Source organism: Podarcis cretensis (assembly GCF_951804945.1).
Source record: "Podarcis cretensis genome assembly, chromosome: 7".
Taxonomy (NCBI): Eukaryota; Metazoa; Chordata; class Lepidosauria; order Squamata; family Lacertidae; genus Podarcis; species Podarcis cretensis.
This window is the reverse complement of record NC_137176.1, coordinates 80,602,217-80,630,031: the sequence shown is the minus strand read 5'-3', so window position 1 is coordinate 80,630,031 and position 27,815 is coordinate 80,602,217.

Genomic DNA, 27,815 nt, shown 5'->3' with positions numbered 1-27,815 from the left:
GGCGCTGAGGCTTTAACCCACAGCGCCACCTGCGTACATGTAGACAAAACCTGGAGGCTATAATGGCAATAGATGGGTGATGTTTTATGTTATGTTTAAAATTTGTGTTTTGGATTTTATGCGTTTCTGTTCCTACTTTTCACCTCCATGACAAGGTTCAGTTTTTTTATTCCGCAAATTGTTTGTGCTATGTGTGAAACTGCATTCATTGGCATTATGTGGCTTTTTACCTCCCAACGTTCCTCAGATGAAAATAGGGACATTTCTCATCCCCCCTCCCCCCCAAAAAAACCCCACAGATTTTTCTCCACCACAACACCAACAGGACATTACCTTGGGTATCCTGAGAAAACCCCTTAATCCCAATTTTATTTTATTTTATTTTATTCTTTGGTAAATTTGCAAAAAGAAAAACACACCGATAAATAAATTTTAGAATGGGGTAAGATTAGACCCGGACTCACAAAGCATTTTAAAAACAAATAAATCAAGACTTCTTGCACTCTGCTCTGCTCCCCCTTTCTTCCCTCTGCTTATGCAGGGCTGGACCTCAGTATGAAGTAAGCAGCACATAGGTAAAGGTAAAGGGACCCCTGACCATTAGGTCCAGTCGTGACCGACTCTGGGGTTGTGGCGCTCATCTCGCTTTATTGGCCGAGGGAGCCGGCGTACAGCTTCTGGGTCATGTGGCCGGCATGACTAAGCCGCTTCTGGCAAACCAGAGCAGCACACGGAAACACCGTTTACCTTCCCGCCAGAGCAGTACCTATTTATCTACTTGCACTTTGATGTGCTTTCAAACTGCTAGTTTGGCAGGAGCTGGGACCAAGCAACGGGAGCTCACCCCATCGTGGGGATTCGAACTGCCAACCTTCTGATCGGCAAGTCCTAGGCTCTGTGGTTTAACCCACAGTGCCACCCGCATCCCAAGCAGCACATAAGCGGCACACAAAACACTACCAAACCATTCTACGTTCTTAATCTTATCTCAATAATTCAGAAATTGAGAGAACAAGGTACAAGATCTACTACAAAAGCCACAAACAGAAAACTCATTCAAATTGTGTCCAAAAGGAAGATTCAGTCTTTAAAGTTCCTTTAGCCAGGCTCCTGTAGATATCATCAAAGGTCAGTTTGATCAAACAAAGTGTCGGTGATGTTACACTCAAGGGTTAGATGTCAACGAAGATAAGTTTGATCACTCGAAGAGTCAGTGATGTTACGCACGAGAGTTAAACAGGGTGCCGGCATTTGTCACGTGTTTCGCCCATAAAGAGTCTCGGGCTTCTTCAGCAAATTCTCTCTCATGGTTTTGATATATTTATAAACATTCACTGGTGGCAGAAACCAAAACTTATTGGTGTTTAAATAAAATTTCCAAATAATATCTGAACAGACAAGTACAAAAGTCTATACTTACAGTACATATGTTACATTCCTTTTTGGCTTAAGCTACAATGTTTAATTTCTTTCTTCAGGAAATTCTCCCTCAAGATTTTGGTGTATTTACATACATTCACTGGTGATATAAACCAAAACCTGATTAACCTTTAAACATTCATTATATAACTTCTGAGAATATAAATACAAAAATCAATACACTTCATATGCTAAGTTCTTAAGCATTTATTCATTTATCTTTGTTGATATCTAACCCTTGAGCGTAACATCGCCAACACTTCGTTTGATCAAACTGACCTTTGTTGATATCTGCAGGAGCCTGGCTAAATGAACTTTAAAGACTGAATCTTCCTTTTGGATACAATTTGAATGAGTTTTCTCTTTGTGGCTTTTGTAGTAGATCTTGTACCTGGTTCTCTCAATTTTTGGATTATTGAGAAAAGATTAAGAACGTAGAATGGTTTGGAAGTGATTTGTGTGCCGCTTATGTGTTGCTTACTTCATACTGTTCTACAACGAGAATTGGCAGCACAGGTTCATTTCTTCAGGGCTGGACCTCAGTGGCTGCAGCCTCCTCGCAGCAGTGACTATGGGGAGGCCCCAGAGAGGCAAAGGGATGCTCAAGCACTGCTGCTGCTGCCACCGCTCGGACAAGCGCCAGTTCATCCTCCTCTCTGAGCTTGGTGGCGGCGGCACTGGCAGGGGAAACAGGGACATTCCAGGATCAAATCAGAACATGGGATAGCTTTCGTCATTCTGGGACTATCCCTGGAAAATTGGAACACTTGGAGAGTATGGACCTTTAACCACTGTTGTTGATTTGGTGGGGCAGAGCAGGCATTCAGTGCTACAGAAGACAACCTTGATGTTTTCCTTAATGGACTGGTCCTCTCTCTCTCTCTCTCTCTCTCTCTCTCTCTCTCCTCTCCTCTCCTCTCCTCTCCTCTCCTCACTCCTCTAGTTGGAGGAGCTGAGAAACAGCTTGTGGCACGTCCTTATGGAAAGTGGTGAGACTGTATTGCGGAGGAGTGCAATACAGGAAGCAGGGATTTTATGCAGTGCATTTTTTCTTTAAAAAAATGTTTAAGGGTACTCTCATTATCCTACTCATATTGAAATACTGCCCCTCAATGAGGCCTAACATAGATTCACACAATGTTTAGGGGTGTGCCCCCCCCCCAGGAAAAAAAAGCACTGATTGTATGAAACCAGTACTCTCAAAGAAGGAGCTCACAAGCTGGGAGACTTTTGGCTTACAGGGACTTTGTCAACAAACCAGTAGGTGGCACTGCGAAATTTCTAAACGGGCTCATTTTGACTCAGGACTGAGTTCCGCAGCAATCTGGTTTTCAAAGAAAAATGTAAGCGTCCACGCAATTCAGCACTTCCAGAGCTCAAAGCAATAGCAACAAGGGTTTGCCTATGGGCATACCAAGTGTACATTTTCGATAGGAATCAGATGTGTTTGATAAGAACACAGGAAGGTGCCTCATGCTGAGCCTGACAATTGGCTCATCTAGTTCAATACTGCCTACTCTAACTAGCAGCTGCTAGTTTCAGGCAGGGTTTCAGACAAGGGTCCCTTCTAGCCTCACCTGGAGATGACAAGAATTGATACTGGGACCTGCTGCATGCACTGAGCACTGCCATGTATCCAAGTATCAAGAGACCTGCTTCCAATATGTATTGGTTCCTCTCAGTTGATAAAGCATGAGACTCTTAATCTTAAGGTTGTTGTTCAAGTCATGTTGGGTGAAAGATTCCTGCATTGCAGGGGCTGAACTAGATGACCCCCATGGTCCCTTCCAACTCTACAGATCTGTGATTCTGTGATTCTTGTCCTCCTTGATCCACATAGATCTCTGCACAATTATGCCAACAGGGGAAGTGTTCTGTCATGGAGATAAAACAATCAGGTCTTTCTTCTTTCCTTTGTTTCTTCCGCATGCCCAGTCCTCTCTGGTCACATCCACATGATACATTTAAATCAGGCATGGCCAAACTTGGCACTCCAGCTGTTTTGGGACTACAACTCACATCATCCCTAGCTAACAGGACCAGTGGTCAGGGATGGTGGGATCTGTAGTCCCAAAACAGCTGGAGGGCCAAGTTTGGCCATGCCTGATTTAAAACATAAGGATGTAACCTAAGAACATAACGGCCCTGCTGGATCAAGCCCATGTTCCTTCTGTTCTCACAGTAACTACACAAAATGTCTGTGGGAAACCCATGGCAGGACTCAAGTAGAAGAGCACAGTCCCCTTCTATGGCACATCAACTGGCACATTTAAAGCACATAGCTCATCCACCCCAAGAATCCAGGCAACTGTGGTTTATTAAGGGTGCTTGGAATTGTATCTCTGTGAGGGGTTCGGCGATTACACAGGGTCCCTGGACGCGTAACGGTCTATTGATCCCTGTGGCACCACTCTGATCGCTTCCCCGCTGCCACCAACCCGTTACTCTCTGGTAAAACACTGAGTCCAGACAGTTGTTAAACTTGAACCAAATAAACAAGTTTATTGTATAAACATTAACAAGTTTATGGTTGCTCAGATAATATTCCTGTCAGTTTCTTAACTTTAGTTTCTTTACCGGCCTATACCTTCCTAATGCCTTCTGACTGATTATATCAACTGTTTGACTGACTCCTCTTAACAAATTCTCTCACTCTCTCACATTAGACTAGCCCAACCCACAGACTTCTCTAACCCCAGACTGTCTTCTCAATCACCTTAACTCTAACTCCTCCCCTTGGGTTCCCATTGGTTAGTCATTTTACACTTAGTTAACCCTTTCCTTCTGAACCCAGTATGATGTCACACACCTAGGAGGGCAAACACCACAAGGGGTAACCTATAGTTCCCAGGATTCTTTGCAAGAAGCCATGTGCTTTCAATATGGGTGTGACCGGCTCTTTCTCCTTTCGCTCTGATGCTTCAGTTAATAACATAAGATGAGCCGGCTGGATCAGGCCAGCGGCCAATCATCCTGTTGCCACAGTGGCCAACCAGATGCCAGCAAGCAGGACCCAAGCAGAAGAGCACTCTGGTTTTTAGCAACTGGTATTCAGAAGCATTGCTATCTCCAATTACGCAATAGAAAAAAAGACATAATATTATCAGCGGGATTAAGCCTCTTTGGAAATAGGGAGGGTTCTACCTTAGGAAATGCAGGACAGATTAAGGGGGTTATAATATTAAAATGAAGGTTCAGAGGGTGATCTCATCCAACCACAATCTCCAACCACAAGCATCCATGACAGATGGCCATCCAATCTCTGCTTTGAAACCTCCAAGAAAGGAGAGTCCACCACTTCCAGAGGGAGTCCTTTCCACTGTCAAACAGTTCTTACCATCAGAAAGTTCTTCCTGATCACTTCCGGAGGCGGCGCGAACGGCAATGGCGGTCCTCTTCCTTCGGTGAAGGGGAAGCTCCGTGGGAAACGGGTCGTCCGCTACGGCGAAGCGGAGACCCACTTCGGAAACCCACAGGCAGTAAAAGCCTGGGGTCTCGGGACCCGGCCGGTGCTGGAAGCAACCCCTGAAACGTTGAAGGAACCCCGTAAGGGGCTCCGGAACGGGGAGGGGGTAGCGGCGCTGTGGGTCGTATCAACTAACATGGATAAGTCACAAAGCCAAAATGTTACAAAAGATGGCAGACTACCAAAGACTTTTTTTGAAATGACTGACAACATGGACTTGATTGACATTTGGAGAACGAAGAACCCCTTGGAAGAGAGGGAACATTCTTCTCTGAAGCCCAGCTGACTTGGACAAGAATTGACCAAATATGGATATCTAGGGGTCTGGCACCTAAGGTTAGAAAGGTGGAAATCTGCCCAAAAAATGAAACAAAAAACTTTTGAATCGGCGAATAAATGTGGAAAACTGCTAGCTTGGCAGCTGAAGAGGAGACAAAAACTAAATACAGTTACAAATTTAGAGACTGAAGGAAGAAATATTCGGAACCCTGTGGACATTAGAAAGTGCTTCCAGAGATACTTCAAAAAATTATACACTCAAGGGCCGCAAGACGAGGTCGAGATTAAACAATTTCTGGAAAAAAATAGGCTACCAAAATTGTCACAAGAAAATAGATCAATCCTGAACTGCAAAATAACACGACAAGAGATTGAACAAGCCATTCAGAATATGCAAATGGGCAAATCTCCAGGGCCAGATGGGCTGACCTCCAAGTATTATAAGACATTAAAAGACTATTTGATACAACCACTGATGGAGGTTAGCAATGAAATTATGGAGGGGAAGAGGGCGCCGGAATCATGGAAGGAAGCCTTTATCACATTGATACCAAAATCGGAAGCTGAAAAGACACAACTTAAGAACTATCGTCCCATCTCTCTTTTAAATGTGGATTACAAAATATTTGCAGACATTTTGGCAAGTAGACTTTAAAAAGTTTTAAATGAAGTAATTCACAAGGACCAGGCAGGTTTTCTCCCAGGTAGACACTTGTTTGCTAATACAAGGAACTTTATTGACATCTTGGAACTTTTGCAAACAGATATAAATACAAAAGCAGTGTTAATTTTTATAGATGCGGAGAAGGCCTTTGACAATATTTCCTGGAAATTTATGAAGGGAAATTTAAAAGAAATGGGAGTGGGACGGGGTTTTGAGAATGGGATTGATGCAATATATTCAGAGCAAAAGGCTAAATTGATAGTCAACAATGTGGTTACAGAAGAGTTTAAAATCGAAAAAGGAACACGACAAGGCTGCCCTATTTCCCCTTTGCTATTTATTTCGGTTCTGGAGGTGCTCTTGAATATGATTAGAGGGGACCGGTTGGTGGAAGGAATTCAGGTCGGAGAGAAACAATATAAACTTAAAGCAAAATGTTGTTTTTGTTCCAAACATTACAGATTGTGGACAAGACGGAGTGCTTCCAGAAGTGGCAGAGAGATATTTCTAAGTTTGTCTGGCAGGGCAAAAAGCCCAGAATTAAGTTTAAGATATTAACTGATGCGAAAGAAAGAGGGGGCTTTGCCCTGCCAGACCTAAAGTTGTACTATGAGGCCGCAGCTTTCTGCTGGCTAAAAGATTGGCTACTTCTCGAAGACACTGATGTATTGGATCTGGAAGGTTTTAACAATGCTTTTGGTTGGCATGCATATTTATGGTATGACAAGGTTAAGATCAATAGGGCCTTTAAGAACCATATTGTCAGAAAAGCAGTGTTTAATGTCTGGACAAAATATAAAGACTTATTGGAAAATAAAACTCCAAGGTGGCTTTCACCGCTGGAAGCTAAGGCCCGAAAAAGACCCAATATGGAGGCCAAATGGCCAAAATATTGGGAAATATTAGAAAAAGATGGAGACAATTGGAAATTGCAGAGTTTGGAGAAAATTAAGGACAAAGTGCGAGACTGGTTACATTACGCTCAGATTAATGAAGTTTTTAAAAATGACAAAAAGTTAGGGTTCCAGGTGGAGAAATCAAAATTGGAAACAGAACTGTTAGAACCTAAGACTAAGATACTTTCAAGAATGTACAACTTGCTGTTAAAATGGAATACACAAGATGAAATGGTTAAATCGGCTATGATAAAGTGGGCACAGGATATAGGGCATAATATCATGTTTGGGACTGGGAAAGGTTGTGGACCAATGGGCTGAACTTCACTGCATGTAATGTTTTGAAGGAAAATGTAATGAAAATGATATATAGATGGTACATGACCCCAGTTAAACTTGCCAAAATATACCATTTGTCTGATAACAAATGTTGGAAATGTAAAGAAAATGATGGAACATTCTTTCACCTCTGGTGGACTTGCCCGAGAGTGAAGGCCTTTTGGGAAATGATATATAATGAGTTGAAAAGGGTATTTAAGTATACCTTTACTAAGAAACCAGAGGCCTTCCTTTTGGGTATTGTCGACCAGAAGATGTTAAAGAAGGACCGAACATTTTTTATGTATGCAACAACGGCAGCAAGGATACTCATCGCTAAGCACTGGAAAACTCAAGATCTACCCACACTGGAAGAGTGGCAGATGCAACTGATAGACTATATGGAACTAGCCGAGATGACCGGCAGAATCCGAGACCTGGGAGAAGAGAAGGTTGAAGAAGATTGGAAGAAATTTAAGATTTACTTAAAAAAGCATTGTAATTTGGTTGAATGTTAAGATGGAGGCTAGATCATAAATAATTGACCACCACTAAATTAGATGCAATTAGGATGATAAGTGAGATTGAGGGAAAATCTTAAACCTTTGGGAGAACTATTAGATTATATTCTAAATGAATGGGACATAAGAATGTAAACAAGATGATAAATTGCGGGCAAGAATTGACAAAGATGCAAGTGGGAGCGGAAGACGTGAGGGAGTCCAAAGAAGTTAAGAAATTATGTTATGATATATGTTACATTGTTTATTATATTTGCATTTATGTTTAAAAATCTTAATAAAAATTGATTTAAAAAAAACCAGAAAGTTCTTCCTGATCATAGAATAGAATCATAGAATCATAGAGTTGGAAGAGACCACAAGGGCCTTCGAGTCCAACCCCCTGCCAAGCAGGAAACACCATCAGAGCACTCCTGACATATGGTTGTCAAGCCTCTGCTTAAAGACCTCCAAAGAAGGAGACTCCACCACACTCCTTGGCAGCAAATTCCACTGTCAAACAGCTCTTACTGTCAGGAAGTTCTTCCTAATGTTTAGGTGGGATCTTTTTTCTTGTAGTTTGGAACCATTGCTCCGTGTCCGCTTCTCTGGAGCAGCAGAAAACAACCTTTCTCCCTCCTCTATGTGACATCCTTTTATATATTTGAACATGGCTATCATAATTGGAATGATGTTTAATTGGAATCTCCTTTCTTGTAACTTGAAGGCATGGGCTTGGGTCCTACCCTCCAGAGCAGGAGAAAACAAGCTTGCTCCATCTTTGATGTGACAAGCCTTGAGATATTTGAAGACGGCTATCATATCTCCTCTCAGTCTCCTCTTTTCCAGGCTAAACATACCCAGCTCCTTCAACCATTCCTCATAAGGCTTAGTTTCCAGACCAAGGGTTGCGCCAGTAAATGCAAGTACAGAAGCCCTGCCCAGCCTGGTGCTACGGACTATAATTCCTGATGGGAGTTCAAAACATCTGGAGGGCACCAGGTTGAGGAAAGGTGGTGCCGAGGGTGAATAGTGAAATTTCTCTCATTCACTCACTGTGCTTAAATGCAGAGCTGTGCATATACTGAAAAACACTGAGGCGTAAATTCAGAATTGGCAAGGAGTACATTCTCACATGTGACTGCACAGCACCAGGAACTAACTACAGTGGTACTTCAGGTTACATACACTTCAGGTTACAGACTCTGCTAACCCAGAAATAGTACCTCGGGTTAAGAACTTTGCTTCAGGATGAGAACAGAAATCATTCTCCGGCGGCGTGGTGGCAGCAGGAGGCCTCATTAGCTAAAGTGGTGCTTCAGGTTAAGAACAGTTTCAGGTTAAGAAAGGACCTCCAGAACGAATTAAGTTCTTAACCCGAGGTACCACTGTAAATAGATTTGACCCCAGAAATGGTAGGGGAGAGCTGGAGAGTCCTCATGACTTCCTGGAACCTGAAGAGGACCTGAGGCACAGAGAGGCTTTGTTTAGACTGCTCAGCCTCCCCGCCTAACAGCTGGCATGTGGCGTAGCACAGCAGCAGCAGCTTTCCAGCGCATCCTCCAGCCTCCTGCCGGCTCCAGAGCTTCAATTCTAGTTGTGATATTTTTGGATACAGTATTTTTGGTATGGATTGAAGAGAGAGCAGCAGAGAGGACATTTAAAAGGTGTTTAGAGGGTGTTCCCCACTTTACATGATTTCACTTATGCTCACAAGGACATAGCCCCCCATAAGTGGGGAGTAGCTGGTAGTTCTTCACATAAATTTTAATGAAACTACCTATTTTACACCCACAAGAAACGATGACATATGAGATTCCTGCATTGGTCCCTCTTGGTCCCTTCCAAATCAGTGATTCTATAATACTGATGAATTTTCATGAACTTTTTTTGAAATAAGAAAATTGCAAACGGAAGTGGGAATGTAGGGGACTGTACTAAAGATTGGGGAAATAAGAGGGAAAACAAGGTTAACAGACTCACCCATCTCTATTTAGGAGAGGTATTTGTTGTTGTTGTTGTTTAAGCAACTGGAGCTAGAAACTCCTGCTCATCTACTGCAAACCATTCAGTGATCTAGTAGTAGATCCTAATCTACCTTCTGCCAAGCACTACTGTAACCTGGCAGTCCAGGTGTCTGGAGGCTGCCAATGACTGTAATTAGGGAAATTTTCTCTGTACATTTTTCCGTGCACCATCACTGCTGCCATGAGCACAAAGTCAATAGGATAAAAAAAAAAATACAAGTAATAGGTGATATTTTTGATGAAATTGGCAATGCAATATATTGAAACTATAATGCGTTAAAGCACATAGAATCATAAAGCTGGAAGGGACCTCAATGGTCATTAGTCCAACCCGCTACGATACAGGAATCTCAAGACATGTGAAATATATATTGATATGGAACGAAACTCATATTGCAACCAAAACAAGAGAGTCTGAGAAGGCAAAATTCCCCTGTGAAGCTGGATCTAGAATGAACACATTGTAGACTTGCTGACGAGATCTCCAGATTACTTCTCACTTTATTACTTCATCAAAGCCAATTTATAAATGAGGAATTGCTCATGGCTGGCAACTGAATTCTTGTATCATAGGGGAATTTTGTTTTCAGCCTATTTTATTTATCTATATATACAATATGAGTTTCCTCCATTTGCACCTTTGTGGTTTTAATTGTTACACTTTATTTCATTTTTACTTTTACCCTGTACGTTGCCCAGAGAAGTGATTGTATCTGACATCATGCAGATATGATGAATACTGAACTAGCGGACAAACACCCCTTGGAAGCCTATAAGCATGACATGAAGGTAATAGCTATCTCCTCTTTCTTCCTGATGTGGCAATTTCTCCTTCCATCCTTAGCCATACCTTCACTCCCCACAAGGCTTTCTTCAGCCAGAACTCACCAGAACTCAGTTCTGGCACCTCTCAGGTGGATGACATTGTCAATCTAAGAGGATGAGGGAGGTGTTCATGGTGAGTTCCAGCACCTCTTTATTGAAAAATAGCACTGATTCTCCATTTTTCTGTCTCTCCAGAGGCACCAACTATAGGGGGAAGGGGCCTCAGTCTCCTCAATATTTCTGGGCAAGGGGCAAAGCCCTCCCCCTATATTAAGGGGGCTGCCATCGCCTGCCAACCCCGGCAAGCACTAGCCTGCCAAATGGGTCACATGATGTCCCCTCAACGTGGGGGGCAAGTTGGTGCCCCTGTCTCTCTCTCATTCCCCCTCTCCCTTTGTCTACTTATTTACCTCTCCCACATTTTGACCCATGGCTTACAATAATGGAACAATATCCACAAAGCTTGGGTGTAGCCAGGATTTTTGTAGGGGTGCAGGCTTTTGTTCGGGGGGCAGAACCTCAGATTTGTATAGATTTGGGGGGACAGCTGGCCCCCCGCCTCCCCCCCTTGGCGACGCCCATGCCACAGAGTCAATAAAAGAATTCAAAACAAGACAAGAAAATCCAACAAACATGCTGGCAGTAAACAAATACAATCTTAGAGGAGAACCTAACACCCACTGAATTAAAACTGTTTTTCCTGACACCCAAAAATGAATAAAGAAGTGAAAAGACTTCTTGGGGGGCACATTCCTTAACCTCAGGGCCACCACAGAGATGGTAGTCTCAGATCGTGGTCCTCCATTGATGATCTGAGTGCTTGGCTAGGTTTGTATGGGAGAAAGTGGTGGACCTTGAGATATTTAAGTCCCAGGCTTTTTGGGACACCATTCCTTCCACCTCTATCCTACGTGTGAAATCTGGATGCCCATAGTTGTTTGTTTCTTTGCTATTTGTTTCTTTCAAAAGTCTTGGCTAACTTGGAGGCAACCGTACTCGGCATTGCACTATAAAATATTGCACAATACTTCATTAGCCCTGAACGTCACTGTTGGGTTATACAATAAGGCTATACTTGGAGACTTGCTCAATTACCGCACAAGTTCCTGGTCTGTTTAGAGTGAGCAGGTAGTGGATTGATTGGTGGTTGCCCAAGGCGATGAAAGCAGGAAGGTCCATGGCAAAACTGGGCAGCAAAGTGTGAAGTCACAAGGCACCTTGCAAGCCTTTCCAAACAGCACGTAGCAATACATCCTACCTGTTGCACAACAGTGGCTACCAGCTGCAAGCTACAGAGCTGGGGGCGTATGTCTGTATGCGTGACTTGTGTGTGTATGTGTAACGAGAGAAACAGGCAAATATTGGGAGAGCAGTTTCCTGTTGGAACCTAAGCACTGACACCATGTGATCCCTTTTAACAAACTGCGTTGAGATTGCATCATATTCACTGGGATGCAAAATTTTAGACAATCCAGGTGAGGAAAGGGCAGTTGAGTCTCTGTGAATCGGAGGTGCTAGGATAGAACAGAGGTACCCAACATGCCACACACTCTTTTCAGGTTTCACTTCAGCCATTGCCATCTGAGGAAACCATCAAGACTTCTGTCCCACCTTAAACTCCCAACCTGCAAAAGTGTATTTTATTCATTGCCAACACAGCCTGCCCTTCACCGGATGATGGAAATACCACAATTCAAACAATTTACATTCAGAGCATAAAATGAAAACCTCAAAACCAAACAATGACAATGTTAACAGAACGGCAGCATAGAATAGGAAAGGCAGGGGAGAAGTCATCCACTCAGCCAAAGACCAAAGCAAAAGAGATGCTTCTTTAATTTCTCTTTATGTCTTCTGCATTCTGATTTTTACATTCTGATTTTTACATTTACCCACCTGTCATGATTTCCCCCCTTTCTTCTCTCGTCAAAGCATAGCCATGGAACTGTTGAAAATGGCCCATCTTATATGAGGTTGAAATCCAAGAGCTCCTAGCTAATGGCTGTTGCTTTTATTGCTAGTTACTTATTTTGGCAAGTTCCAGTCATTCCCCCACCTCTGTGTTCTCTTTTGTTTTCCAATATCTTCTTCACTGATTACAGTATTTCTTTAGACCATTTAGACACTGTTTACATTTTAGTGAAAATATTCTAAGAGATTTGCAGCGTATCTTAAAGCACCATAAAGATCAAATACTAATTTAATAAAATAATAGTAATAGCAATCCACATTATAAAACCCACCACAATTCTCAACTAAATAGTGCATTCCTTTAAGCCCTGGGATAAGCACTGCACAAGAAAATCAACTGCAAAAATACAGTTAGCAGTTGAGAGCACAAGTTAACAACAAAATATCCTTTAAGTATACAGATAAAAAGTCTTTTTAAGGATAATTATGAAAAATGTTGGTCAGAAATTAAGAGAGACTTAGATAGTTGGACAAAATTGAAACTTTCTTTGCTAGGCCGAATTGCTGCTATCAAGATGAATGTATTGCCAAAAATGTTGTTTTTGTTCCAAACATTACAGATTGTGGACAAGACGGAGTGCTTCCGGAAGTGGCAGAGAGATATTTCTAAGTTTGTCTGGCAGGGCAAAAAGCCCAGAATTAAGTTTAAGATATTAACTGATGCGAAAGAAAGAGGGGGCTTTGCCCTGCCAGACCTAAAGTTGTACTATGAGGCCGCAGCTTTCTGCTGGCTAAAAGATTGGCTACTTCTCGAAGACACTGATGTATTGGATCTGGAAGGTTTTAACAATGCTTTTGGTTGGCATGCATATTTATGGTATGACAAGGTTAAGATCAATAAGGCCTTTAAGAACCATATTGTCAGAAAAGCAGTGTTTAATGTCTGGACAAAATATAAAGACTTACTGGAAAATAAAACTCCAAGGTGGCTTTCACCGCTGGAAGCTAAGGCCCGAAAAAGACCCAATATGGAGGCCAAATGGCCAAAATATTGGGAAATATTAGAAAAAGATGGAGACAATTGGAAATTGCAGAGTTTGGAGAAAATTAAGGACAAAGTGCGAGACTGGTTACATTACGCTCAGATTAATGAAGTTTTTAAAAATGACAAAAAGTTAGGGTTTCAGGTGGAGAAATCGAAATTGGAAACAGAACTGTTAGAACCTAAGACTAAAATACTTTCAAGAATGTACAACTTGCTGTTAAAATGGAATACACAAGATGAAATGGTTAAATCGGCCATGATAAAGTGGGCACAGGATATAGGGCATAATATCATGTTTGAGGACTGGGAAAGGTTGTGGACCAACGGGCTGAACTTCACTGCATGTAATGCTTTGAAGGAAAATGTAATGAAAATGATATATAGATGGTACATGACCCCAGTTAAACTTGCCAAAATATACCATTTGTCTGATAACAAATGTTGGAAATGTAAAGAAAATGATGGAACATTCTTTCACCTCTGGTGGACTTGCCCGAGAGTGAAGGCCTTTTGGGAAATGATATATAATGAGTTGAAAAGGGTATTTAAGTATACCTTTACTAAGAAACCAGAGGCCTTCCTTTTGGGTATTGTCGACCAGAAGATGTTAAAGAAGGACCGAACATTTTTTATGTATGCAACAACGGCAGCAAGGATACTCATCGCTAAGCACTGGAAAACTCAAGATCTACCCACACTGGAAGAGTGGCAGATGCAACTGATAGACTATATGGAACTAGCCGAGATGACCGGCAGAATCCGAGACCTGGGAGAAGAGAAGGTTGAAGAAGATTGGAAGAAATTTAAGATTTACTTAAAAAAGCATTGTAATTTGGTTGAATGTTAAGATGGAGGCTAGATCATAAATAATTGACCACCACTAAATTAGATGCAATTAGGATGATAAGTGAGATTGAGGGAAAACCTTAAACCTTTGGGAGAACTATTAGATTATATTCTAAATGAATGGGACATAAGAATGTAAACAAGATGATAAATTGCGGGCAAGAATTGACAAAGATGCAAGTGGGAGCGGAAGACGTGAGGGAGTCCAAAGAAGTTAAGAAATTATGTTATGATATATATTACATTGTTTATTATATTTGCATTTATGTTTAAAAATCTTAATAAAAATTGATTTTAAAAAAAAAATAAGTATACAGATAAAAAAATACAAATAGAAATCAGCTACAAAATATGGATTCTACAAGTGGTATTCTACTAAGCTATATGCAGGCAAAACCTGTTGAAATTAATGGACCTAACTTAGTCATGTTCATTAAATTAGATGGGTACACTATGTGTAAAACTTATTTGAACACCATAATTGACAATTAAGCAAAAGGGTAAGAAACTCTCTCTTTCCAACCCACCCAATCATACAATTAAACAAAACAAAGCAAAACCCCAATAAAGTCCAGCCCCCCCCCCATTCTTTTTCCATTGACTGCTGTCTTGTTGCAAAATTGCACAAGCAGGTAAATAGGAACTCTGTGTCATTCATTGTTTTGCAAAACTGTGGTGTTTTCCCTTTCCAAAGCACATGTCCTCATCTTTTCACATTGAGACAGGACTTTTGGTTGCCATATGTCCTTTCCATAGTCTCATTTTGCACTTCCCCAAAGCCTTTTACTTCATTTTATTCTTGCAAATGGGGAGGCGGGTGGCGCTGTGGTCTAAACCATTGAGCTTAGGACCTGCCGTTCAGAAGGTTGGCGGTTCGAATCCCCACGATGCGGTGAGCTCCCATTGCTCAGTCCCTGCTCCTGCCAACCTAGCAGTTCGAAAGCACGTCAAAGTGCAAGTAGATAAATAGGTACCACTCCGGCGGGAAGGTAAAAGGCGTTTCCATGCACTGCTCTGGTTCTCCAGAAGTGGCTTAATCATGCTGGCCACATGAGCTGTACGCTGGCTCCCTCGGCCAATAAAGCAAGATTAGCGCCGCAACTCCAGAGTCGGTCACGACTGGACCTAATGGTCAGGGGTCCCTTTACCTTTACCTATTCTTGCAAAGCTCTTTGTTCTGTTGGCCTCCAGCCTTCGGCCTTAGCACCCTTAATGGCCAATGAGCACCAGCTGCTACTTCATGGATAGCTCCACTGTGGTTCGTGGAAGCTAACCAAACCATCATTCCTCGGGATCACGGTTTATTTTCACCTTGTGTGAGCTGGGAGGAGCAGAGAAGAGTGGAATGTTTGCTTGTGCATAATTAGCCATGACACAGCCACTGGATATTCAGCTAGAGACTACAATTCACGTATCGCAGCAGGCCAACTAATGGCGTCTACCATCGCTATCATCATTCCAATTAACCACAACCAGTCCTCACATATCTGGGATTTGTGGGGGATTGGCTGGGGTGTGTCAAACAGCATGCATTTCCAGCATGATGGAGTGCTCCAAATCCTCTCCCTCCACCCATGGAAATTAAGCCCTTGTATTAATTTACAAGAGTGACGCGGGTGGCGCTGTGGTCTAAACCACTGAGCCTCTTGGGCTTGCCGATCAGAAGGTTGGTGGTTCGAATCCCCGCAATGGGGTGTGATCCTGTTGCTCTGTCCCAGCTCCTGCCAACCTAGGAGTTTGAAAGCACACCAGTGCAAGTAGATAAATAGGTGCCGCTGCGGAGGGAAGGTAAACGGCGTTTCCGTGCACTCTGGTTTCCGTCACGGTATCCCATTGCGCCAGAAGCGATTTAGTCATGCTGGCCACATGACCCGGAAAGCTGCCTGTGGACAAACGCTGGCTCCCTCGGCCTGAAAGTGAGATGAGCGCCACAACCCCATACAGTGGTATCTCGGGTTACAAATGCTTCGGGTTACAAACACTTCAGACTCTGCTAACCCAGAAGTAGTACCGCGGGTTAAGAACTTTACCTCAGGATGAGAACAAAAATTGTGTGGCGGCAGCCGACTTAACCGTCCAGGGGTCCTTTACCTTGCATGAAAAGGTGCTTTCTTTTTAGGCTTTGCCATTTCTGTGTTGTTTTTTCTAAGAAATGACCAGTATACAAGCATTTTATTTTACTTTTATTTATTAAATTTATTAACCCCCCCCCCCCCCACACACACACAACACAGTTAAAAGGGCATCATTCAGCCAAAGGCCTGATTGAAGAGGAACGTTCCTGCCTGATGCTTAAAAATGTATAGTGAAGGTACCTGGCAAACCTCCCTGGCGAGAGCATTCACTGGGGAGCCACTGCAGGAAAGGCCCGTTCTCGTGTTGTCACCCTTCAGATCTCTCGTGGAGGAAGAGGAGAATCTCAGGGTCTTGGTAGGTTCATATGGAGAGAGGTCGCCCTTGGGGTATTGCCATTTAAATCGCTTCTGGCGCAATGGGATACCGTGCCTGTGTTTGCCGCCACAGCCATGTGGGCTGGACGCTTCAGATTTTTATAACCAAGCTCAAAGGGTTGTCGGGCAGTTTTGCCATATGCCGGCGCCCCTGCTTGCGCCACGCAGCCACCTAGCTAGCACACACTGTCCTGCCTATGGATGGAATGCTTCTTGCTCCATGGGAAATAAGGAAACAGGCGACGTTTTGAAAGCAGCCCTCTCATGACAACAGGCCCTGGGCTCTGAGCAAGATGTCACACTCCGCTTACCACATTGGGTATCCAGCACGGTGTCGTAATCTGCCCCCAAATGGCTTCTCGAGGACTCGATGTGAAACCGTGTCTGTGTCTGTCTGCAACGTGGGTGGATCAGAAACTTTGCAGCGCAGAAAAGAGAAGCCGTTATTTGGGGGGGGGGGGTAGGAGTGTGTTCCCATCTCTTCCTCTACTTAAAATGTTGGTTTGCTGTTCTACTCGGGGAAACCCTAATCTTAGTAGCTTTCCCCCACCCCCGCCAGTCTCTCCACACATGAAAGCAGAGCTGGTAGTTTGCCCTTAGCTGGTTTCAGCAACCCCAGGTTACATTTCCCATGAAGAAACACTGCTGCCTTTTGAAATGTCACATTTCTCATTCAAATAAGACAGCAGTGGCAGGAGGAGGAGGTAGATTTTTATCAAGAAACAGCATAGGGAAGGGGGGGGGGGTTTGCGTCTTTGTTTAAGGCAGCTTCTCCCAGCATCACAACCATGGCCTGAATCAGCAAACACGTTTCCCACAGCTACACCAAAACCTATAAAAGCCACAGTGTCTAGCTTGCCCACCCCGACCCCGCACTGGGCACTTCTACAAGGTTTATTTCCTTTTAAAAAAAATGGACAGTGCCTTTTTGTAATAAAGGGTTTGGGTTTGGATTTGATATCCCACTTTATCACTACCCGAAGGAGTCTCAAAGTGGCTGACATTCTCCTTTCCCTTCCTCCCCCACAACAAACACTCTGTGAGGTGAGTGGGGCTGAGAGACTTCAGAGAAGTGTGACTAGTCCAAGGTCACCCAGCAGCTGCAGGTGGAGGAGCGGGGAAGCGAACCCGGTTCCCCAGATTACGAGTCTACCACTCTTAACCACTACACCACACTGTTCTATCATTATTATTCAAGCCGAGGAGGCAGAAAGCAAGAAGATATACCAGGGGCAGCAACCTTTTTCAGCCGTGGGCCAGTCCACCATCCCTCAGACCATGTGGTGGGCCGGACTATATTCTGAAAAAAAATAATGAACGAATTCCTATGCCCCACAAATAACCCAGAGGTGCGGTTTAAATAAAAGCACACATTCTACTCATGTAAAAACATGCTGATTCCCGGACCATCTGCAGGCCGGATTGAGAATGTGATTGGGCCGCATCCGGTTGCCTACCCCTGAGATATAACATCACTATTCCAAAGCTCAGGGGTGGTGCATCCCATTTTGTGGCTGGAGGTGAAACGGGAACGGGCCGGTGTGCTGCTGCACTGCCCTTACCTGGGAAACCACACGGCGCCCCACCTTCCGCACCCTGCCAGCCACTGGCGGAAAATCAGCAGCAGCAGTTATCCGGAGAGGTCTCTCGATATCTCAATGAAAACTCACGAGATCTCGTGGTGCTCTCAGAGCCTCTTCTTCGCCAGCAGCAGAGGCAGTGTCTCTCCTGCTTCCACCACCCAAGGCAGCTGCTTCAGACCGCTTCATGGGCGAGCCAGCCCTCCCAAAGCTGTATCAGCACTCCTGAATCCTCTATGATCCACTTCCAAAAGCAGAGCACTGAATTCTTCTTCTCTACCTCCCCGCCCCCCTCAGTTCAAACGATGGGTCCCACACAGGGCTGAGCAAGCCAATTCCAAAGTCCTTCTCAACCAGCAGATGAGTGGAAGGAGGACATTCAAACACCTGTTGCTTGGACTCTCCAGGACTTCACCTCACCATCAAAAAGCTGGAGAGAGGCTTTGACTAACTGAACTACACGGCTCATAATATGAATAGCGTAAGCAGGAAAGCAAGCAAATGGCAACAGTGTTCGATATAACTGCGTGTGTGTGTGTGGGGGGAGAGAGAGAGAGAGAGAGAGAGAGAGAGAGAGAGAGAGAGAGAGAGATTCAAAACCAGGACCAGCAGGGCATAGCTAACTTCCCATAATGCTGTTTGGGATGGCTGCCATTCTAATTTTGCGTCATGCTACACTCCCCATGGCAGCTGTTTTGCTTTATGCCACACCCTCCCCACGGCAGGGCCTGACACGAGGGCCTGCTGACACATGCTGCTAGGTGAGGAGGAGGAGGTGCCTCTGAGGAGCATGCTTTTCACCGCCACCACCTCCTCCTCCCCAGCTTCCCTGTTGCTGTTGTCTCTTCCACAGCTCCACTGCGCTCCCACCACCGCCACCTCCTGTGTATCCCTGCCCCACCACCCCACCTGCTCCTCTCCATTCTCCATTTACTTGAATGCCACCTTCAGTGCACTGGGGAGTCAACTGGGCTGCATCTACTTGCCTTAAGTGGTGAAGGAGGCAGCTGCAGAGGAGGAGGAGGTGGTGGCAGGGTGGTCTGTGGCAGGGTCTGCAGAAGAGTAGATGGGTGGCAGAGGAGGAGCGGGGCTGTGGAGGGGGCAGTGGCAGGGAAACTGTGGGGGGAGGGAGGCAGGGAGATCCAAAGGGCAAGTGCTGCCACACGACACAATCGAATGCTTACAAATGTGGAACAGCTGTTATGCGGCAGTTGTAATGGGGCCAATTCCGCTGACCAAAGCAGTCAACTGGGCACATGTGGGGTGAGGCAATCCTGCAGGTAAACTGTCATTAGTAACACCTTGAATTTGGCCCAGCAGCAAATCATCAACCAGTGCAGATCTCTGAGCCCAGGTGTTAGATGCTGACAAGGCCTCACTCCTGACCGCAATCGTGCTGCAGCATTCTGATGATCCTGCGGAAGACAGTGCCTGCAAAAGGCTTAACCGTCAGCGGGAGAGGGACTATGTGGACATTGCCCAGAGAGTAACTGGTTTCTCGGTTCCAGCCACCGTCTGCAATTGCATTAAAAATAGCTCTTATGCAACTCCGGAGCTGATTCTGAAATTCTGACATTGTTGGGTCTTCCCCTCTTAGTCACCCTCATTTCAAGTCATTTCCATGCTGCCAGGAGAACTTCATGCAGAAATAGCATAAACCTGAAAGAGGAACCGAGGCGGGGAATTGGGAAACCCTGTTAGAGAGGGTCATCAATTCTTTGCAACTGGGAGATGAGGAAACCTCACAGCTGTCATTCCTCCTGTAAGAAGTGAAATATGCCTACTCAACAAAAAAGAGAGAGAACTGGCTCTGCATTCTTGTGGATAGCAGGAAGGATGGGGGGAGATCTCTTCGATTGTCTTGTGAGAGACCGAGAAGCAAGAGGTTCTGAAGCAACAGGAAGGGAGGAATTCCTGCAATGTTATGACAATAGTTCAGGAAAGGAGAGGCACATAATTCTCAAATGTGCCTGGCATCAGAGCTCCCATTGCTTTGTCCCAGCTCCTGACAACCTAGCAGTTCGAAAGCACACCAGTGCAAGTAGGTACCACTGCGGCGGGAAGGTAAACGGCCTTTCCATGCGCTCTGGTTTCCATCACAGTGTTCCGTTGCGCCAGAAGCGGTTCAGTCATGCTGGCCACATGACCCAGAAAGCATTCTGTGGACAAACGCCAGCTCCCTTGGCCTGAAAGAGAGATGAGCGCTGCAACCCCATAGTCGCCTTTGACTGGACTTAACCATTCCTTTGCTTATATTTGCAGTCCTGCATGCAATCTCATTTGACTATAGCATTTTCTCAGGTAGCCCAAAAAGGGTTTCTTCCACAACCATTTTGTCTTTTTGGTCTCTTACTTTTGCCATCAATTTTCAACACATACAGTATAAAAACGTAATAAAACATCAAACATTAAACACCTCCTGATAGAGGGTTGCCTTCAGATGTCTCCTATAAAGTCATATATAGTCAAACCTCAGTTCCTGAACGCCTTCATTATCGTACGTTTTGACTCCCAAACGCCGAAAACTTGGAAGTAAATACTCCGGTTTTTGAACGTTTTTCGGAACCTGGATGTCCAATGCGGCTTTCGCTTGAGTGCAAGAAGTTCTTGCAACCAATCGGAAGCCGTGCCTCAGTTGTCTAACGTTTCAGAAGTCAAACGGTCTTCCGGAACAAACTACGTTTGACAACCGAGATTTGACTGTAGTTGTTTATCTCCCTCACATCTGATGGGAAGGCCTTCCACAGGAAAGGCGCCACTGCCAAGAAGGCCCTCTGCCTGGTTCCCTGTAACCTTGCAGTGAGGGAACCACCAGAAGACCCTTTGAGCTGGACCTCAGTGTCCGGGCTGAATGACGGGGGTGGAGAAGATCCTTCAGGTATACAGGGCCGAGGCTGTTTAGGGCTTTAAAGGTCAGCACCAACGCTTTGAATTGTGCTTGGAAATGTACTGGGAGCTAGTGTAGGTCCTTTAGGACCGGTGTTCTATGGTCCCAGCAGCCACTAGCAGTGACATTCTTCCCAAGTCCTTGCCAGATGTTGGGGTCATTGGGGTCAAGTTACCTAGCAAGCATAATCAGCAGCAGAGAAGGTGAGTGATAGGCAGAGCGAAACCCTTCAGTGACTTTAAGATTTGCCTAAAGATCGCCTTAGGGACCATTTCTTCCACTGAGTGTCTCAGGTAGGAGGATGGATGGTGGCTAACAGATTGAGGTTGAATCCTGACAAGACAGAAGTACTGTTTTGGGGGGTTAGGGGGCGGGCGGGTGTGGAGGATTCCCTGGTCTTGAATGCGGTAACTGTGCCCCTGAAGCACCAGGTGCTCAGCCTGGGAGGCATTTCACAGCTGTCCATTGAGGTGCAGGTCAATTCTGTGTCCAGGACAGCTGTTTATCACCTCCATCTGGTACGCAGACTGAGACCCTACCTGCCCGCAGACTGTCTCGTCAGAGTGGTGCATGCTCTAGTTATGTCTCGCTTGGATTACTGCAATGCGTTCTATGTGGGGCTACCTTTGAAGGTGACCGGAAACTACAACTAATCCAGAATGCGGCAGCTAGACTGGTGACTGGGAGCGGCCACCAAGACCACATAACACCAGTCTTGAAAGACCTACACTGGTTCCCAGTACATTTCCGAGCACAATTCAAAGTGTGGGTGCTGACCTTTAAAGCCCTAAACGGCCTCCGTCCAGTATACCTGAAGGAGCGTCTCCACCCCCATCGTTCTGCCTGGACACTGAGGTCCAGCGCCGAGGGCCTTCTGGTGGTTCTCTTGCTGTGAGAAGCCAAGTTACAGGGAACCAGGGAGAGGGCCTTCTCGGTAGCGGCACCTGCCCTGTGGAACGCCCTCCCACGAGATGTCAAAGAGAAGAACCACCACAGACTTTTAGAAGACATCTGAAGGCAGCCCTCTTTAGGGAAGCTTTTAATGTTTAACAGACCACTGTATTATCAGCAAACAGGACTTCTTCTCACCCAGAGTCACCTCTGAGAGCAAAAGCCAGCTCTGGACCTCTTGGAAACTCCCTGAAAGCCCAAATGCATCTGGCAGCATCAGCATAAAATGTTGCCACCCTCTCCCCATGGTGAGAAGCAGCAGCAGAAATAGCTAGGATCTGCAGCATGTGCCACACAGAACTGGGCAGTTTGATTCACTTCCACAACTTGCGTGTGATTTCTGGAAAAGGAGGCACTAGGGTTCAGCTCTTTCTGGAAGAACCACCAACCTCCGTGATGTGGGAGGACTGTCTAGACATTGCCTTATATATCATAATGCTTAGCATTTCTGTAGAAAACGTCAACGGTTCAAAGCTCCAGCCGAGCAAAAGATTTTGCTGTGAAAAAATGGAGTCAGAAAGGTTTTTTTAAAAAAAAATCCTCCACAAACTTGGGCGGGGAACTTTAGGCCAGGGACATAATGCAGCCCTCCGTAGCTCTCTGTTTGGCCCTTGGGAATCTCCAAAAACCATGCTCATTGGGCCTCTACACCCTAAATTGCTGCAGAATAAAGGAAGCTGCCTTATAGCGCATCAGGACCATTGGCCCCTCTGATTTAGTGTTGTCTACACTGACTGGCAGGATGAGGGTGGCGCTGTGGGTTAAACCACAGAGCCTAGGACATACCGATCAGAAGGTCGGCGGTTCGAATCCCCGTGACGGGGTGAGCTCCTGTTGCTCGGTCCCTGCTCCTGCCAACCTAGCAGTTCAAAAGCACGTCAAAGTGCAAGTAGATAAATAGGTACCACTCTGGCGGGAAGGTAAACGGTTTTCCGTGCGCTGCTCTGGTTCGCCAGAAGCGGCTTAGTCATGCTGGCCACATGACCCGGAAGCTGTATGCTGGCTCCCTCGGCCAATAAAGTGAGATGAGCGCCGCAACCCCAGAGTCGTCCGCAACTGGACCTAATGGTCAGGGGTCCCTTTACCTTTACTAAACACTGACTGCCAGCATTTCTCCAGAGACAGGGGACTCTCCCTAGAGATGCCAGGGATGGGACCGGGGGCTTTCTCCATGCAAATCAGATGCTCGTTCACTGGGCTACAGCCCTTCCCTTGCTGACACATGCAGAGAGGGCAGGCGAGGTCAGATGAGACATCGTGTTTCTCTGAAAATAGCTGTGTTTAGGGTAAACCACCTCGCTGCTCTGGAATCCTCTGGCTCAGGAGAGCGAAAGTTCCCAGAGAAGGAAATGAATAACCTACAAAAAAAATCTGAGGAGCAAACTTCACCATTCCAGGTGAGTCATTACCCTCTGTAGAACTTGCAGATTGATTCCAGTGCCGGCCACTCAAAGGCAGTGTTGCCACTTGGGTTACTGCTATTTGTTTTGAGGATATTTTTTCCCTTGTGGGTTTAAAAAAAAAAATCTGAAATTTTAAAAGACTTAGGCATAACTGCATGCTGACTTTCAGATTATTTAAGGAACACTGCAGCCAACAACACTGGCGTGGTTACCAATATTGAGCAATATTACCACACTATGTATTTTTTAAAAAATTGAAATTTGCAATGCCATGCATACACAACACATACACACACACACAGTGTAATATCTGCACTGTCATGATGACTGAAGGGTGACAGGAATCGTAGCTGGGTACTCCTGTGAAACTAGGCTTGCTAACTTTGTCTGCGAAGGCCCCTGTGTCAAGCAGTTGCATGATGGCAGGAAGAAATTAAGAATACAAGAGACTGGATCATGCCAATCAGTGGCGTAGCGTGGGGGGCGGTCCACAGGAGTGGTTGCCCTGGGAGCAAAATTGTTAGGGGGTGCAAAATTTCAACACCCGGTGATGCCTCAATACAGCTGTGCACTTCCAATGCTGGGCTCCATCGAAAAAGGCTTCTGCGCTTGAACCAGGAAGTGACCTCACCGGAAAACGGAACGCCTCTTCTTTTCTTATCTCTATAGCTGCAATCTCTTGGGTGATATGGATGCCATTAGGCAGCTGAATGAGCATGCATACTCCATCCATTTCCCTCCCACCCCAAGCCCTCTGCACTGCCCGGGGAGCTGGCAACCCATGCTAAGCCACTGAGGTCAATGACCCACCTCTGCTCCAGCATCCTGTTCTGACAGAGGCCAGCAAGATGCCGTGTAGGAAACCCACAAATAGAACTTGGGTTCAACAGCACTCTCCCCACATGCAGTTCCCAGCCACTGGCGTTCAGAGGGGTTACTGCCTCCGACAGCAGAGGGCAGAACCCAGTCATTGTTGCCAGTGTTCATTCATGGATAGCCTGATCCTCCATGATTCTGCTGTCTGAAATTCAACGTAAGATATCCAGTCTAGCATTCTGTTCCAAAGGCAACCAGCCAGATGCCTCTCAGGAGCTAATTCCATTAATTCATTCATTGAATTTGTATTCCATCCTTTTTCCCAAAGGTAAAAGGTAAAACTAAAGGACCCCGTGGACATTTAAGTCCAGTCAAAGGCACCTATGGTGTTGCGGCGCTCATATCGCTTTCAGGCCAAGGGAGCCAGTGTTTGTCCACAGACAGCTTTCCAGGTCATGTTGCCAGCATGACTAAAACGCTTCTGGTGTAATGGAACACCAGAGCGCACGGAAATGCCGTTTATCTTCCTGCCGCAACAGTACCTATTTATCTACTTGCACTGGTGTGCTTTCAAACTGCTAGGTTGGCAGGAGCAGGGACAGAGCAATGGGAGCTCACCCCGTTGTAGGGATTTGAACCGCCGAACTTCTGATTGGCAAGTCGAAGAGGCTCAGTGGTTTAGACCACAGCACCAGTGGCCAACATCAACACATGCAATTTAAAACAAACATCTAAAAACAAACACATGCCCTCACATTTATTCTCTTCATCTACCAGCCATCAAATGCTTTTAGAGTTCTCCTGGAAGTGAAGAAGAAGAAGAAGAAGAAGAAGAAGAAGAAGAAGAAGAAGAAGAAGAAGAAGAAGAAGAAGAAGAAGAAGCATATAAGCCAACTCCTAGGGGCTGAGGTCCCTTCACTCCACTCCCCAATAAAATATTTGAGGGGGGGGCACCACCACCCCAAGCTGATGGGCATAGCTATTCAAACAGACCCTCCAAGTGCCCCTATTTTCCAGGGACAGTCCCAGAATTACAGAAGCCATCCCAGTTTCTGATTTGATCCCCAAATGTCCCACTTTTCCTTACGTCGTCCCTATTTTCATCAGAGAAATGTTGGAGGGTATGGCAGGACATCCCTATTTTCTTCAGAGAGTATCGAATCATGAGACCCCTGAGCCAAGGAGATAAGTAACCATACAACCTTTAGAAGACCTCTGAAGGCAGCCCTGTATAGAGAAGTTGTATTTTTAAAAAAATTAAAAATAATAATGTTTAATTATGTTTTATATATATATATATTGGAATCCAAGCTCTCCCCTAATTCAAGCATTTCTACTCCACTTGTTAAATTTCTGTCTTCCATGCAGAAAGGTAGAACGAGGTAAAGGCCAAAGGCAGCAGGTCTTAATAATGCCAGGAAATGCAAGCAGACGTGAGCCTCACATTTCCTACAGGCAAAGATGCTTAAAACCTCAACCCGCCTGATGTCTTCTGATCTCTCAGTGATTTAACCTTACAGAGCCAAGAGTCAGAGAGGGTCATGGCTACGTGGAAACGAACTGTAATTTGTTAAGGGTGCTGAGAGTTGTATGGGGGGACACCCCCCAAAAAAAACCCCCACCCAGAGCTACAATTCCTAGAGTGGTTTAACAGTAACTCTCTCTTCCCAGGACAATTGCACCAAAGTGCTGCTGAATTTTTATTTTAATGCAAACTGGTGTGTAAGAAGAAGAGTTTGGATTTGATATCCCTCTTTATCACTCCCCGTCAGGAGTCTCAAAGCGGCTAACATTCTCCTTTCCCTTCCTCCCCCACAACAAACACTCTGTGAGGTGAGTGGGGCTGAGAGACTTCAGAGAAGTGTGACTAGCCCAAGGTCACTCAACAGCTGCATGTGGAGGAGCGGAGACGCGAACCCGGTTCACCAGATTATGAGTCTACCGCTCTTAACCACTACACCACACTGGCTCTCACCACACTGGTAAATACAAGGAACCAAATTTAGGACAGGAAAAGATAAGTGCTAGAAATGCAAGGAGGTTGAGGGAACGTTTTTTCATATGTGGTGTACCTGTAAAAGGGTAAAAGAGTTTTGGGAAATAATCCATAATGAATTGGGGGGGGGGTTCAAAAGTACTTTTCCAAAAAAAAAAAAAAATGAGTCCTTTTCGTTGGGTATAATTCAGACAGAAATTCCCAGGTGTCAAAAAGGTTATTTATGTATGCCACTACTGCGGCCTGTGTTTGGTTAGGCCAAAATTGGAAAACAAGCGAGGTCTCAGCTAAAGAAGAATGGCAACTTAAGCTGATGGAATATGCCCAGCTTGCAGACTTAACATACAGAATAAGAGAACAAGAAGAGCATACATTTAAAGAAGATTGGGAAATGTTTATTGGATATATGGGGGGAAATTGTGTACATTTGAAAACACTGGCAGATAAATTCAACAGTGTAAATAAGTTTTGACAGATGTAATAATGGAATACTGAATGGTTTGGTTTATGTAAAATATGCAGGGATTTATGGTGCGCAAAATGAGCCGTGGAAAGAGAAGATGGGGAGTCGTTGATATTGCAAGGGTGTTTAAATGAGTATTCAAAACTGTAAAAGAGAAAATTTAATTAAAATGATATAAAAAACAAAAAACAAATTTAAGACAGGAAATAATAAAGACTTGAGAAAAACCAAAATTAACAGCTTGGCCCATCCCCAAGAACATGGCTCCTGCAACCTTAAATAGCTGTGTTTGAGAAAGGGTTCTCCTAATACAATTGTGCCTTTTGAGGGGCAAAAGGTTTCGCCGGGTGTCAAACCGGGTCGGGAGAGAAAGAAAAGAAGCCGTTTTCAACTTTTCTTGCTGTGCGGCCGCTGCGTGAATGGAAGAAGGAGCGTTTGGGGGCTGTCCCCTCCCACCATCAAAAGACTCGGTGTTCTCCATGTCCCAGAAAATCCCCCTGGCTCCTACACCTTCCTGAACGACAAAAGGCCTCGGCTGTTCTCTAAAGCAACTCTCCCCACAACAGTGTATCGTGCAGTCAGGCGTTTTCAATAGAAGCACATGGTTGGGGGTGAAATAATTGGACTTCATGTCAGATGCCCTGTGGCTGCAATCAGTGTCGAATGAGCTGGGTTGGAGAAAGAAACGAGGAAGAGAGTGGGTGGCTGGGAACTGCAAATTAGCTTCCAACAAAACAGTGTGCCGTTATTTCACTGCTAAGTGTAGGGGCCCCACCAACCTCCTCCATCATTTCCTTGCACAAACTGTTCGGCAGTTTTGAAGAGGAAAAATATTTTACATCAAGTTGGAAGGCCGGTCACACATGCAGGCTTTGTCTGCTGGCTTGCTCTTTGTGGGACGTACGTGGGTGGGGACCCAATTCATCCTCTCAAGTGTGGTGTAGTGGTTAAGAGCGGTGGACTCGTAATCTGGTGAACCGGGTTTGCGTCTCCGCTCCTCCACATGCAGCTGCTGGGTGACCTTGGGCTAATCACACTTCTCTGAAGTCTCTCAGCCTCACTCACCTCACAGA